Here is a 13,646-nt window from a genome sequence, read left to right on the forward strand (position 1 = left end):
AATTTGTTTTAAAAATGGGCTAAAAATAAAAAAAAATTCTACGCAGAACACAACTTTCTTGAGTTACAGTATTGCCTTATCGGGTAACTGTAGTACTACGGTGAGTAGTGACTTGTTTACTTTCCAAAATTTTTTAAGATTTCTCGAAACATCAAATCTTTAGACGCACATATAAAGTATTAAATATAGATAAAATAATAACTATTTACATAGTTTGTCTATAATTAAGAGACGATTTTTTGAGCGTAGTTAGTGTATAGTTGGAAATCAATAAACGAAAGCGATAAAGTAGCTAAACCCAAAAATTTTTACAAACTAAATAAGGCCACAGATATACTCCCTCCGTTTCTTTTTAATTGTCGCTTGCGCTTCCAGAAAACAACTGCCGGCAATTATATAATAAAAAATATTAATATTTATAATATATAATTAGTATTATTAGAAAGATCTTTGAATCTAGTTTTTTAACAAATTTATTTGGAGATACAAATATTGCATATATTTTCTACAAATCGAGTCAAACATGTGGTACATACATCAATGACCACAATTAAAAAGGGAGAGGGATTAGTGTCCAAGATAGCAAAAAATGATGGTCTCCCTTTATCTCTGTAGCAGATTAGACTAGATGGTGCATATCAGCACATGTCTGAACTCTAATTATTGGAGGGTAATTAACGCCACATACCAAGTTGGCAAGTTGATGAGAGCACATGTCTGAACTCTAATTATTGGAGGGGAATTAACGCCACATACCAAGTTGGCAAGTTGATGAGACTAGACTGCGATGTGCTAAATGAGGCTAGGGCCTTGTTTAGTTCCGAAAAGTGAAAAGTTTTTGGTACTGTAGCACTTTCGTTTGTTTGTGATAAATATTATCTAATCATGGACTAACTAGGATCAAAAGATTCGTCTCGTGATTTACAGCTAAACTGTGTAATTAGTTTTTGTTTTCGTCTATATTTAATGTTTCATGCATGTGCCACAAGATTTGATGTGACGGAGAATCTTGAAAACTTTTTGGTTTTCAGGGTGAACTAAACAAGACATAGCTAAACTTTTGTTCAAGGCTAGGTCCGCATTTGTCTCCATTATGCAACACCCTGCTCCTAACCGTCATCTGTCACATTGAATATTTAGACATATACATGAAGTACTAAATGTAAACTATTTACGAAACTAAAAACATGGTTAGAGAGTAATTTACGAGACGAATCTTTTAAGCCTAATTAGTCCATGATTGGACACTAATTACTAAATAAAACAAAAATGCTATAGTACTTGATAAACTTTAACAATGTGAAGAAAGCAATGGTGACCTTCCAAGTACCAGCTGGATGTACATTGCTAAGGGCACCCGCAGTGGGTCATTTATAAGCCAGCTCTAAACAATTTTTCGTAGTTTAATGAAGAAGAGAGAAAAGCTAGTTCTTGATAAGAACTAGGCTCATACACACATTCTAAGATTATTTGAGAGTGTCATGAGAGGTCAGCATGTACATTATGAGCTATATGCTTAAATTTAACCTTATTAAAAAAGTTGGCTTAAAGCTAGTAACTAGCTTATATTATTGTGGGCGCCCTAAAGAAAATAAAGATTCCAAAAGAGAAGACACGCGCGGTAATTAATAAGAGTATCCACCACTTTGTCAAACTACTGTATGCTTCATCTCCTCGCTCTCTTGCCTGATCCACAGTTCTATATCAAGAATCCATACTTGATATAACAATCGAGAAGGGTGCAAGAAGAAGCAGAACTGGTGTGACAAGCTACTGAAAAATAGCACACGTACGTAGTGCTTATGGTGATGAAGCAGAAGCACAGCTCTTTATGAAGGGCGTTCAGCTAGCAACGCATCTGTTTGAAGACTTTTTACAAGATCCAACATTGCGGTGGAAGTTTTTTCCTCTCTGAATTCTGCGCGTGGGTGGAGATGATGTTCTACGTCCGACCATGCCCGGGTGCACCTGGAAGCTCTTGCCAGAGCTTCCAGGTTCCGGGTGCACCTGGAACTGTTGATTCACCTAAAATTCGCCATCATCTAGCCATGGAAATGACACGGAAAACCTTTTGTTGTTTCCTTATTCCCCCCATGCATGAAAGAAACTTACATATCATACAACTGGTGGATAAGAACCCACCCAAACATTGGACATGCATAATATTTTGCTAGTGTTCATGTAGCACATGATATGTACTACTAGTAAACGCTCTGTTCGTTTGGCTAAAAAGCCATAACTGAAAGTACTATTCGCCGATTTATTAAAGAAAAAGCACTGTTAAATGGCTAGTAGATTCAGCGGATAAGTAGTTCCGTTGATGAAGCAATCGATCAATTAAGGTCGCACCAATTGAAGCGAGTACCTACAGGTCCATAGCAAGGCAATGAGCTCATCTCTCCAACCCAAGTGTGCCACACTTAGCAGCCTATATCTACGTACTTGTGCGGCAAACAAGTGCTTGTGTAATATTAATATTCTCTGTGTATTGCGTAGTTTCCAGTTCAGGTTTCAGGGTAATAATAAACAGGAGGCCTTGTTATAAATTATAATACTAGGCTAAGGAGGTATGTTACAAAAACAGAGTTGTTAATGTATTATTCTGTTATTAGCCTGCATAGTCGTCAAGTTCCAAGTCAGAATAACTGTGCAAAAGTTTTAAATTATTGCGGCTACATTACTGTACGAATGCATAGGAGTTATTAGATAAGTATTGTGAATGCATAGGAGTACGAATGCATAGGAGTCATTAGATAACCATTTGAATTTTGAATAAATTTATATAAAAATTACCAACATTTATGATATAAAATAAAAATAAGAGTCATTAGATAAGTTATAGTTTTTGAATTTATTATGGGCTAGGCTCATTTAGATTTAATAAATTAATAAATTCTATGGTTTGTAACTGTGGACAAAATATAAGTTCTACCGGATTAGAATTCCAAGAGTTCTTGACCTGACTTATATGGTGGAAGTTATTCCACTTAAACTGAGAAGTTAAGAAAAGAACAAAGGTGTAGCGTAGCGTGGCAGGCAGGCAGCGAGCGGGCGAAGCGTGGTGTGGTTATGTTAATTTTTAGCACCCACTAACTGCTGGAGTTTCAACTCACTACTAGAGGAGTTTCAACTCCGAGTTAAGCCCTTCGGATGCCCGTCTCCTCAGCTGCCATTTGGGAGTCTCTTCCACTCCTCCTTTTAACTCCAGCCACAAGGATAAATAGGAGATTCTGATCTCTTTGGTATATAGAGAGAACAACTCAGAACACAGTTTCACAGCAAAGAAGGTATTCCATCTCGCAACTCTGTGCGTATTGAGGAGCGAGAGGGCAGGTGGCTCTGAAGCCCTTGCTGTTTGGGACCTTGCACGAGGGATCGGCAATTAGGTTTTTGGAGAGCGTCATCGCGACTGCCCAAACCACCGCTGCTGTTCGTGGTCGTCTTCGAGCTCCGTCACCGTCTTCCTCACACAGGCGCGGGCGGATTTCTCCTTCCTGGTGGAGATGATCTTTATCCTCTACATCATCATGGAAGTTGGACAAGGATCCTTGGAGCATAGAGGAGGGTATGATCTGTTCATCTTCCTAATGTGTTTCGTTTTTCAGATCGTCCATGTTTCAGTAGTATATCCATGCTGTTTCTCGTATTGCCCTGAGTATGTTCCATATATTCAATCATGTCATTTCTATTTATATCTTGTGTCTGTTTTTGCTATAAAATATATGCTTTGTCTGCTTGTTTCGTTTGTTCAGTCGAGTCATTTCGTATGTTGTTGCCTATATGTTTCAGTAGTTTTGTTTCATCATTTCACATGTTACATGTTTATCGCTATTTTGAGATATATGCATTGCCTTATTGTTATGTTTTATATATGATGCTTTAATGCTTTTAATAATCATATGCTTCACATGTTAATTGATCACATGTTCCATATTGCTATAAACATGTTTGATATCATGACTTCTATGATTAATAATTTTTTATATGTGATCATCATAATGTTAATTTATAGAATTAAAATGATATGGAAATTGCCTATTTATCTAACAATAGTATATATATTTTTTAATAAATTTATTTGGACACATAAATACAAATACTATTTACTGTAAACTTGTCGAGCTTGAGCTAGAATGAACTTAGAGTGGACCTCAAGTCCGCCTGCTATCAGTTGTTACATTGTCCATAATGTAGGACATTAGTGTGGGTCCCATGTGCTACGCTATTTGGCGTTGCCGGAATGATGTTATTTTTAACAAACTCAAAACTAACTCTATTATGAAGGTTATTTTCAGGGGAGCCTATTAGCTCTGCTTTTGGGCCCCGCTGCAGCGTGATGAGCAAACCAAGGACATCCTATCTTCAATAAGCAAGAGATTAGAGACAATTGCTTTAGATATTTCTAATAAAGGATAAAAATATTTTTACTATTTACTTTAGAGTCCTGGTCAAATGTCTGAGACCATGGTTTGCTTTTCCTTTTTATTCCCAAACTTTGTAATAATTGGTTGTGTACATCTTTAGATGTAGAGGGCGGATATTTTTTATCCCTTATCTAAAAAAATTAGTGTGGGTCCCAGGTAGCAATAGGAAATACCAATTTCGCCTCGCTCTTCTTGCCCACGGAGCCATTCCGTCTCCCTTCTGTCCGTCTCTCACATCTCACCCCTCGTTCGTGCCATAGACAAAGTTTGAATAAATTTATAGTAAATAGTAATCATATTTATATATCCAACTAAATTTACCATAAAAGTATATTTTTTGATCTTATATTATTTATTTTATATCATAATTCTTAGTGTTCGGACATGTCATATTCACATTGGACAAGTCCCCTAGAAGAGGCCCAACTAAAGCCATTGGAGTGGCATGTAAAATCCACCCCTACGAGGGAGTCGCTCGTAAATTTCTGCTTGCCTATATAACGCCATAATCATGAGGGCAAGGGGGGCTCTCTCTCCCAACCCCTATCAACAAACCCTAGCCGCCTCCTTTCACTCGCCACCTTTCACTCTCCTCTTCCAAACCTGTTCGGGAACTGCTTTCCAACACTTAGTAAGTTGTATTATATACCTTCCGTTTGACACTCTCTCTGCCTTCTAATTGGATGGAGGGAGTATCCCCAAGCACCTACACCATGATGTTGAAGTAAACTGGTGGATTCGATAGCCCAGCAGCTTAATGCTCCTCCCTGCCTTCTAGTTGGCAAAACACCGATGCTTGTTTTTGAATGACGTATGCCACCGTCCGTGAGATGGAAAGCAGCTGTAAGCAGATTAACTTACAATAGTAATTATTTATTATATAATAATACAATCTCAAACACTGATATATGTACGCCTGTAGGCCTCTACATATGGCTATATGCATACCTATCTTACAAGTATGAGTACCTTTAAGGATAGGTAAATGCCCGGCGTGGCGGCACATCTTCAAGAGTTTGCTAACTAAATGAGGTTGCCATCCTTGAAAATTTGGCAAGACAAGAAACTTACTCTCCAATAGATTGGCAAATCGACTTGGCAATTTTGGGAACTTGGCATCCTTTCCCTCCTTAAGCACATATATGCGCACGCGTATCCACTGCGCATCAGAGTTTCCTGCACGCGCGAGTGATGGCGCTCCTGGTACATAAAAGCGACGAACATTGGTTGTTTGCTCCTCCTCGTGATGCTTAATTTAATCCAAGCCGCCTGCTGTTGTAGGTCCTTGTCTCCTGCCGAAAGGATGTTGAGTGTCTACTCCTCTTTGGGATTCGGAAATAATTCTCCTGCCGAAAGGACATTGAGTGTCTGCTCCTCTTTGTGATTCGGAAATAAAACCCTGCTAGCTAGTGGTATTGAATGCTACTAGCTCATGTCCATCACAATAAAATATAGCTCATGGTCGTCAGAGGGAAGATACCTGCAGCACAGGGAGCAGATGACCGGTTGCGTCAATCTCGCGTGAAGGATATGAGTCGTGATGTACTGTTGACGGGTAACAAAATAGGTCTCCTTTTTTTTTGTTATGACAAATTAAAAATAGCAAACTCTTGGAGATATTTTCTTTTTTACTTGGGAAATTGTTTTGAGAGTTGGCAAAATACAAAATTTGCCAAGTAAAAGATAACAAACTCTTGGAGATGCTTGAGAGAATCTCGTGCGGACGCATTTGTCATGCACGCGAATGCGCGTCTATGAAGTGTCTTATATATATAAAAAGAAGTTAAATGGTCAGTTTCTACAAAGCCATAGGTTTGTTCTATATTGTTGGGGTGCAGAGGATAGGATATAGTATTCTTTGGACGACCCGTGCGTCGTGCGAGCAAACAAAACAACAATGCGATCAACTTGTCCGAGTTGGAAACAGTGGCGGCGGCAGCGACTTATGTGGCCCACACATGCAAACAAATACCTCAACTGATCAATTGATCGGTCACCAGGATCAAGTGGCCGGACCAACTAGCTGCATCGTTAGGGCATCGCCATCCATATAATTTGGATCCGATCGAAATCAAAGAAATATATATATATATATATTCGAGTCCGTTGTCTTTTTGCTTGGTTTGCTAGACCTCTCGTTGTAAAACAAGAACCGTATTTTCTTTTTTGGGGACGGATGGAGTAGATTTGAGAGCATATACACTGCCCCATTGTATGGTTTAACAGTTTAGAATGAGTTGTATGCTAGATTCCTATATCCCATCACAGAATATAAGCCATATTTCAATTTTATGCGGTCTTTCAGAACATATATTGACGTATAATTTCTCTGATAATACACACGATTAATAGGAACAGAAGTTTTAGCATTATAAGTATTTTCAAAATATAGAACTAATGAAACTACCTTTTCAGTATAATATTTTTATACATTAGGCTAATTGTTAGTAAAAATAATAAACTTTTAATTTTGAAATACATGCATGTCTTATATTTCACGGTGAAGGAAGTAGTATGTTCTTCCACAATCCGGCAATGTACAGGTATGTTTATTAGTATATAGTAATGGCACAAACGTTTGGACGCCCCTCTCCTCTTGAACCAATCAGGCCTTCATACTTATTAGGCCTGAGTCGCTAGCGTCCCGGTCAGTCAACGTAATAACAACGAAACACAACTATCTATTTTTTTAGAAATATAAACAAAAAGGTCAGTTTCAGTCAACATAATAACAATGAAACACAACTATCTATTTTTCTAGAAATATAAACAAAAAGGTCAGTTTCTATCAAGCTTTTTTTTTCCCCTTTAGGATTGTGATATATATAGTTGCAACGTGTACGCTAAGCTAGGGTACATATATAGAGCCAGAGTTCGGTATCCGCTAAAGTCTACTCTGTCTCGTTGCTTGTTGTCTTTGCTTGCACAGTGGATGAGCAGTACAAGGCTCACATGCGTTTTGCACAGGGCCAAGTCAATCAACACGCGAGTCTGTGGTTTACGCCCTCCATTTGGTCATGCATTCACAGCGTATCAGTTGCTAGACAGCTGTCTATTATATTAATACGTACATTCTTCTATTATATTAGTACAGCAGAACGAAGGAACCCATCACGTTCGCCGAGATAGGGACTCCAAATTATGAGATCATCGGATTTCATCAAGGTCTCCTCAAGCCAAATGTAGGTCAATTTTCTAAAGTATATTTAAGAATCACATATATACATATATATTTGTGGAGGCGTATTTGAAACATATAGAGTTGCTTACTATGCTTGGATGATTATACGGTACTTTCGGCAACACTGGATCGAATCCCTTCCACGATACAAAGCCATTGAAACCTAGGACTTCTGGCTCACGAAATGGCCAGCCATGCGATCAGCCTGTCTTTGATACGGTTAATAAATTGCAAAGTAGCACCACAAGCAATATTTGAAAATTAATAAAGTAGGCATTCTGACTATTTGCTTAACAAGTCAATCATGTACTTAACAAGAGAACCACACTTAACACATTACAAGGGTCAAAAAAGACAAAGGCAAGACCACATTTAAATTACTTAAACATAAGACACAACAGCTACACGTTTTGCTTATAATTGGAGTAATGCACACGAACTTGAAACAAAACTGTCTGGAAAGCTTATGAAATTTTCTACAACTTCCGTAAGCTAATTGAATAGTTATAAAGGTCAAACACCATAAATTAAATTCCTAGATCTGTCCAGAAATTCCAAAGAATGAACATTTCTGAGGACCAATTTTGAACAACCATATCTCATAGTTAACCATTTGGATAAATGCCATGGAATTTTAACACAACCAAGATAAGTAAGTTATCTACAACTTTTTTATACACAAGAATCACAACAAATGTCATTTTCATCACGTAATTTGCCTAACAATATAAACTGTCCAAAAGAGTGACTACAGTTAAATAATAGAGACACAACTAGATAACAGGGGTCTGTAATAAGCTCTTCAATACATATACGCAAAGATGCTTTTACCTTCAGCATCTGTAGTAGTATCCTTACTCATTACTAGAAGAATCTTATTTGATGCGGGGACAATAGGTTAATCGAGGTGGGCAATGCAACCACCTCCAATCGATGGCCTCGATTAATCACGGCTTAACTGAGGCGGTTGCCATACCTGCCAATTAATAGTTTAGTGGAGGTGGGCATTTTAGGGTGTACGCCTCCATTAACCGATTAATAAAATATAAAAAAGACAGAGCTAGCCCAATTGAGCCCATTATTGAGCCCTATCGAGCCCGCCGTCATGCTCCTCGTCCATACCACCGCCACCACATGCGCCATCGCTGCTACGGGCCAGATCCACATCTCCAGTGGCCGGCCGGATCCGGGCACCATCGACGCCGCTCTCTGATTCCAAGCCCTGCAACCGTAGCCTTTGAAGATCTGGGTGGCATTGACGCTACTTGCTTGCTATTGTCAGACCCACCGCCGTTCTGAACCGCTGTTCGCCCTAGGAGAAAGAGAGAGTGAGGGAGATGAGCTAGGAGAGATGGAGAAAGAGAGGGCTACTATTACCTAGAAGAGATGCGTGCTCATTGGACCTCGTCCGCTGTCTCCCGCAAGCTGCCAGATCCGCATGTGGTGTGGCCACCATGAGCACCGCTAGATCGGTGATGGCCACCCTGAGCACCACCATTGCTATTACGGACCGCCCCGTGTGGCGCCACCGTGGATGGTGGAGGCCTTCACGCCGCCTCCACTTTGCTACTAGGGTGAGGGAGAGAGAGGAGGGCAAGTGAGGGAGAGAGAGAGAAGGGCGAGTGAGCACTTCACCACAACACTAAAACAACATCGGACGTCCGTTGCTGAAGATAAAAATTAGCATTGAACGGTCTGTTGCTAAAGGTGTCCCTCGGATCCTCCGTTGCTAAAATTCAATATTTCGATGGATGGTCCGTTGCTATAATTATTTTACTTTTGCATTGGATTGTCTGTCGCTATATATGAGTAACTGAGTCAGATCATCCGTTGCTAAATTTTGGCCCAAAAGCAATATGTTTCCATGGGACCCAACTGGCCTGCTAGACGAGCAATCTTCATCCACCGTCAGATCACGATCAACGGCTCACTTCCAATTCCCCCGAGCCCCCTTCGGTTTGGCCTCCTCGGCTCGTCACGGTCTCGCGGCGCGGACTGAGCGTGACCGTGCGAGGTGAACCCTAGGCGACCGGTGGCGTCGCGGCGAGGCGGAGGCGAGGGCGCGGTGGCCTACGCTGCCCTGCTGCTGCCTGCGCGGAGCCGGAGCGGGCTGCAGCCTGCGGACTGCGGTCGCGCGTGTGGCGGCGTGGTGTCGCGGTGAGGCGGAGGCGAGGGCGCGGTGGCCTGCTGTCCTGCTGCTCCCTGCGCGGAGCGCCGGAGCCGGAGCGGGCTGCGGCCTGCGGACTGCGGTCGCGCGTGCGGCGGCGTGGCGTCGTGGCGAGGCAGAGGCGAGGGCGCGGTGGCCTGCTGCCCTGCTGCTGCCTGCGCGGAGCCGGAGTGGGCTGTGGCCTGCGGACTGCGGTCGCGCGTGCGGCGGCGCGGTGTCGCGGCGAGGCGGAGGCGAGGGTGCGGTGGCCTGCTGCCCTGCTGCTGCCTGCGCGGAGCGCCGGAGCCGGAGCGGGCTGCGGCCTGCGGACTGCGGACTGCGGTCGCGCGTGCGGCGGCGCGGCGAGGCGGAGGCGAGGGCGCGGTGGCCTGTTGCCCTGCTGCTGCCTGCGTGGAGCCAGTGCCCAGTGCTCGCTGGTTGCTCTGTTCAGGTCTAGGTTCTATACTTCTATTCTTGATTTCTTGATACTTCTTACTTCATTACTTCAATTCTTATATTCTTGGATCTTGAGTTCTTGGTTGCAACTGGTTTAGAGACGGAGACACAGAGTTTAGTAACTTATAGTGATATTGTCTATTGCAGTTTAGTATTGCTTGGTTTACAAAATGAAGAACAAATCAAAATCGGTTGATTTGAGGACTTTGTGGGATATATAGAGCAGCAAAAACAACGAAGGTGGAGTTAGGATCTACATCAGTGCCACGATACAGGGTCCTTGTCATTAATCATAATTACTTGGTTTGTAATCTTGTTTGGACATTTATCGTTTTGTGTTTATTTGGACTATAAAATAATGTGAAGCATCATGCTCCTATTCTTTATACATACGTAGTATAAATGTTTAGATCTGAGTTCTAGGTTTACTAATATTTTCTGAACCTGGCAAATATATATTTGTTCTTAAAGCTGATAAAATAGGAAAATTGGTAGAATAAATATTCCGTTCAGACATGTATGACAAAAATTCCCCACTGTTGTTACTATATTTGGTTGAGCAGTGGTGGAGTTTGTAAGGTTCTTCTGAGTTGTAAGTTGTAACTGCGTTCTGAAAATTTAGATCATGCCTAAAGTACTTAATCCTCTGAACTTCCACACCTGATATTCACCCGTGATTTGGACTTGCATAGGCTTCCAGCATTTATTTGTCCATGTTTCGGCAACGTAAATAACTAGGATAGCTTGCTAATGATGTACTGTGAAATATAAAGCTCTCTTTCTACTCTGTACTGTACCATTTAAAACAACAGTTATTACATGCTTGTAGGCAAGTGACATACCAAGAATACGATTTTTCTTCTGATGTGGAAGACCAAAGTGTACAGTCATGTTTCAGTGATTTATAGGGGATTAATTGAAAGTTGTAGTAATCTTGGCAGCATGAACGTCAACTTGTTAACGCTGAAATTCTTTTGTCACCTATTTGAAAGGTAATCTTGACAGCAAGAACATACCAAGAATACGATTTTTCTGCAGCATTGTATCTCAATGCAACATGTTGCAAGCGCAGGAGAAGTGAGAATGATAAGTGTAGCTGGTCTGAAGATGCGTGTACTGTAGAATACTGAATTCTGTTATACTCTAGGTGTAGAATACTATTCTACACCAAACTGTTATACTGAACAGAATTTAGTATTGTTCAGTACTCGTGTTTCAGTATTGTTCAATATTTTGTGGTTGTGGGTGTATGACTGGATGATATTGAACGTTGTTCAGTACTGCTCAGTATTTTTTCTACTCAGTTTTGACTTGCGGTGTAGAATAATATATTAAGTATGCATGCATGCATACATAGAGTATGTGGTCATACTTATTGTATATAATATAGTAGTGGTATTTTAGTAATATATTAAAAATATGATTTCTTTGAAAAAAATCGCGTGGTAAGATCTAGAGAATCTTAATATAAGTTTTTAAACATATTCAAAGTGATAAACAAGTATGTATAAACACATAGACAAGGTGGTTTATTGAAGATGAGAGTAACTACACGTACATATACAAAAGAATATATATATATATATATATATATATAATACTATTCTACACTAAACTGTTGTACTGAATAGAATTCAATATCACTCAGTATTCGCGTTTCATTATTGTTCAATATTTCGTGGTCCTAGGTGTAGTATTAGATGATACTGAATGATGTACTACTCAGTATTTTTCCTGCTCAGTTTTGACTTACGGTGTAGAATAATATACCGCCTATGCTATAAAAAGGGGGCCTCGGCATTGTACCTTTTTCTACTAGTGTAGGGTGTAGAATAGAGCTATATATTTATAGTAAAACAAAGAAGTTAAATGGTCAGTTTCTACAAAGCCCTAGGTTTGTCCTATATTGCTGTTGTGTAGAGGATAGGATACAGTTTTCTTTGGACCCGTGCGTGTCACCAAACAAAACAATAATGCGATCGACTTATCAGAGTTCGAAACAGTGGTGGCGGCTGCGATTTAGGGGATGTTAAATTTTAGTAAGTATAGTAGTATTTTTCTTTTTATTTAGCAATTACAGTCTAATCATAGACTAATTAGGCTCAAAAGATTCGTCTCACAAGTTATTCTTTAGCTGTGTTTTTAGTTTCATAAATAATTTATATTTAGTACCCCATGTATGTGTCCAAACATTTAATATGATGAGAGTTAAAAAAAACAAGAGGAACCAAAGAAGGCCTTAGGTGGCCTACACATGCAAACAAAAACCTCGATTGATAGGTCACCATGGATCAAGTGGCCGGACCAACTAGCTGCATCGTTAGGGCATCGCCATCCATTTGGATCCGATCAAAATCAAAGAATACATATATCTTTTTGCTTGGTTTTCTATCACAGTTGCATTGGCCCTGTCGTTGTAAAAAGAAGTGTATTTTCTTTTTAGGATGGATGGAGTAGATTTGAGGGGATATACACCGCCTCATTGTATGGTTTAATAGTTTAGACTCGATCGGTTGTAAGCCTAGATTCCTATACCCCCTCTCAGAATATAAGACATATTATGATTTTATGTGGTCTTTATAAACATATATTGACGTATAATTTCTCTGATAATATACATGATTTATAGGAACAAAAGTTTTAGAGTTAAAAAATATTTTAAAATATAAATCTAATGAAACTACCTTTACAGTATAATATTCTTATACACTTAGGCTAATTATTGGTAAAAAATAAAGTTTTAATTTTGAAATACATGCATTTCTTATATTTCACTATGAAGGAAGTAGTATGTTCTTCCACAATTTGGCAATGTACAGACAGGTTCATTCGTATATAGTAATGGTACAAACGTTTGGACGCCCCTCTCTTCTTGTACCAATCTGGCCTACATACTCAGGCCTGATCAGTCGCTAGTCTCCCGGTCAGTCAATATGTAACAACGAAACACAACTATCTATTTTTTATAAATATAAACAAAAAGGTCAGTTTTCTATCAAGACTTTAGGATTGTGATATATATATATATATATATATATATATATATATATATATAGTTGCAACGTGTACATATAGGGCCATCTGAGTTCGGTATTAGCGAAATTGTCTTGTTGTTTTCATCAAAAAAGAAGTGTCCTGTTGTTGCTTGGTGTTTTGCTTGCACAGTGGTTGTTCTGGCGATCGAGAGGCTTGGTGTACTGCTGCTCGTGGATGAGCAGTACAAGGCTCACATGCGTTTTGCACAGGGCCAAGTCATCAACACACGAGTCTGTGGTTTACGCCCTCCATTTGGACATGCATTCACACAGTAGCTAGTATATATGCATACGGTTTCCATGAATTTTCTCGACCCTAGAAGAAAACAAGCGTATCAGTTGCTTGTACATACATTCTTCAATTATATTAGTACAGCAGAACGATCGAAGAAGGAGCCCTCACG

General features: G+C 39.9%; 1 long non-coding RNA gene across 1 annotated transcript; it reads left to right on the forward strand.

The window, feature by feature from the left end:
* LOC110435760 lies at positions 9,558–10,635 on the forward strand. The gene is made up of 2 exons (XR_002453621.1): positions 9,558–10,202; positions 10,355–10,635. It is a non-coding gene; the product is annotated as an uncharacterized LOC110435760 (long non-coding RNA).

Source organism: Sorghum bicolor, chromosome 5, assembly GCF_000003195.3.
Source record: "Sorghum bicolor cultivar BTx623 chromosome 5, Sorghum_bicolor_NCBIv3, whole genome shotgun sequence".
In the NCBI taxonomy this organism is placed as follows: Eukaryota; Viridiplantae; Streptophyta; class Magnoliopsida; order Poales; family Poaceae; genus Sorghum; species Sorghum bicolor.